General features: G+C 50.4%; 1 pseudogene; it reads left to right on the top strand.

Moving 5' to 3' along the window:
- The first annotated feature begins 324 nt into the window (after window positions 1–324).
- On the top strand, window positions 325–2,641 carry LOC103725157 (annotated as a pseudogene).
- The last annotated feature ends 6 nt before the right edge of the window (window positions 2,642–2,647 follow it).

The following is a 2,647-nucleotide window of genomic DNA, read 5'->3' as shown; positions in this document are numbered from 1 at the left end:
CATGGTGGCCCAGCACTCCAGCAGCAGAGGCAGGTGGATCTCTGAGTTCAGGGGGACCTGTCTCAAAAAAAAAAAAAAGAAAAGAAAAGAAAGAAAAGACAGAAAAAGAAAGAAAAGACAGAAAAACCACTCACACATAAAATAAAAATAAATAAAAATGAAAAATAAAAGACTGACATTATAACTCAGGAGGCTTAAGCAGGAGTCTCTCAAGTTTAAGGCTGGCCTGGGCAATTTATTGAGACTCTATCTCAATAAATAAAAGGGAAAATAAAAAGGGAAAAAAGGGCAGGTTGTAGCTCAGTGGAAGAACCCTTGCTTAGCATGCACGAGGCCCTGGGTACAATTCTGAGAAGTGTAAAAATAATAATAAATAGGAAGGAAGGAATGCAAATGAAGAATGAACAAAAGGAAGGAAGGAAGATTGACCTTAGTTCTTGCTAAAAGTTCAGAATTCATTAGCGAGTCACCTGAACCTTGAGTTTTCTTTGCAAAAAAAAAAGTTTAAAACAATTTTGAAAAAACAGTTCTAGACCATTCATATTTTCTGTTCTCTTTTGATAGTTTGTTGCTAGATATTTTCCAAGGAAATTGTCCATTTCATCTTAATTCCAAAATTCCTTTTGGCACAAATTTATTTATAATATTACTTTAATTTTTAATTTTTTTATTTTATGTGTATGAGTGTTTTGTCTGCATGTATGTACGTACACCATATAGGTACAGTGTCTGTGGAGGGCAGAAGAAGGCATTGGATCTCCTGGAGCTGGAGTTATAGATGGTTGTTAGCCTCCGTATGGGTGCTGGGAACCGAACCTGGGTCCTCTTAACCACAAGCCACCTCTCCAGCACTCCTTCCCTCCCCCTTTTATAAATGCAGGGTCTTTCTGTGAAGCCCAGGATAACTTCGCACTTCCCATTCTCCAGCCTCCATCTCTCGAGTTCCAGGATTGCAGGCTCATCCTTCGTGTCTGTGCTTTGGAGACCTTGAACTCGGATTTGGTTTTCCTGTGTGTTCTTCGGCTGGCCGAGGCTAGATTTCTTGGGTCCCTGCTTCTTGTCTTCATAGGGAGGAAACTGCAGGTGCAGGAGAGACGGAATGTGCGGAGCGGCCGTGCTTCGCAGCCACGCACCCAGCCGGCGGTGAATTCGTTCCCGCGGGAAGGCAGCAGGAGCTTTGTGAGAAACTCATCGCCGCAGGCCGAGGCGGGTCATGTGACCGGAAGGGCTCCCGACGGATGCCGTCCCTCCTCGGCGCCGCCTGAGCGCCCGGCCGACCCCGCCGTGGGGTGCCCGGCCGTGGGGTGCTGCTACAGCAGCGAGAACGAGGACTCGGACCAGGACCCGGAGGAGCGGAAGGTGCAGCTGGACCCTAGCAGCACCCCTACCGAAGCCCTCAACGGAGCGGAGCCCAGCTGCTGCAGCTTGCCTTCAGCTCCGTCCTCGCCAAGACGGCTAGCGACATCATCCGACGTGTCTGCTGCGGACTCCCAGGGCGTGGAGCATGCGCAGGGCAAGGCAGTCCAGGGCCCGCTCGGCTGTGCGTAGCAGCACTGACCCACTGGAAGAGCCTGCCGTTGCCGCCCTCTCTCACCAGCCAGCCCCACCAAGTGCTGGCCAGCGAGCCCATCCCCTTCTCTGACTTGCAGCAGGTATCCAGGATAGCTGCTTAGGCTTACAGGGCACTGTCTCAGATGCGTGTGGACGCAGAAGTGGAGCTGCTTGTACGGTTTGGGACCCCATGAAGAGAGGGGTCCTTGGACAGCTCTTCTCTCCTCTTCGCCCCGTCTCCACCCCCTCCTCTCCTGGCCCCCAGGGTCACTGCGGCTTATACAGTACCTAACCTGCTACTAATCACAGAGAATGTGGAGGAGGAGAAGAGTGGGGCTAGAAGCCTGAGCAAGTGAGGACTGAGCAAGGGAGGGCAGAACCAACCGGGACTGGCCTTCAAAGCCCTGGCCAGGGTGAGGTTGGGGCCAAGAGAACAGGGCCTGGCAGATCTTCACAGTCATTAGGAAGATGGAGATGCCACTGTAGGGGTGAACACTGGGGCACCTGGGGGCTCCCCTTCCCACCCCTCCTCTTGGCCTCCTCAGTTGACTCTCGTCCCCTTCCCTGACTTGGTGCTCACATGCACCTTACTAGGGATTGTGACCAGGGTCTAGATGAGCTTGAATCTGAATTGAGTTTGTATTTCCAGCACTGGGTTTTTACGTTTGGTCTTTTTGTTTTTGTTTGTTACCCTCAATAAAGAAAGTATATTAAAAAACAAACAAACAAAAAATCACTGAAGGGGCTGGAGATGATGACTCTCGTTAAGAGCCCGGGCTATTCTTGCAGAGGACCTGGGTAGAGAGAGAGAGAGAGAGAGAGAGAGAGAGAGAGAGAGAGAGAGAGAAAGAGAAAGAGAGAGAGAGAACGCATGAGAGTGTTGTGGGGCAAAGGAGCCTCTTCAGAGAGCATCCTTCATCTCTGGACCAAATCCCCAAGCAACCTCCTGAGGAGTCTCAGACCAATCAACAGAACAAAGACATGGCCTCCCTTTTATAATGCTTTAGGGCTGGGGGTGGGGTTCACATCTCATGTGAACATGGAGCATGAAGGAACCAGGCCATAAACAGAGCTGTCAAGTCACAACACAGTTTCT

The sequence above is a fragment of the Nannospalax galili genome, unplaced genomic scaffold (assembly GCF_000622305.1).
Source record: "Nannospalax galili isolate Female #2095 unplaced genomic scaffold, S.galili_v1.0 scaffold1488, whole genome shotgun sequence".
Taxonomy (NCBI): Eukaryota; Metazoa; Chordata; class Mammalia; order Rodentia; family Spalacidae; genus Nannospalax; species Nannospalax galili.
Note: the sequence above shows the minus strand (reverse complement) of the source record. Positions and strands in the feature narration are given on the sequence as shown.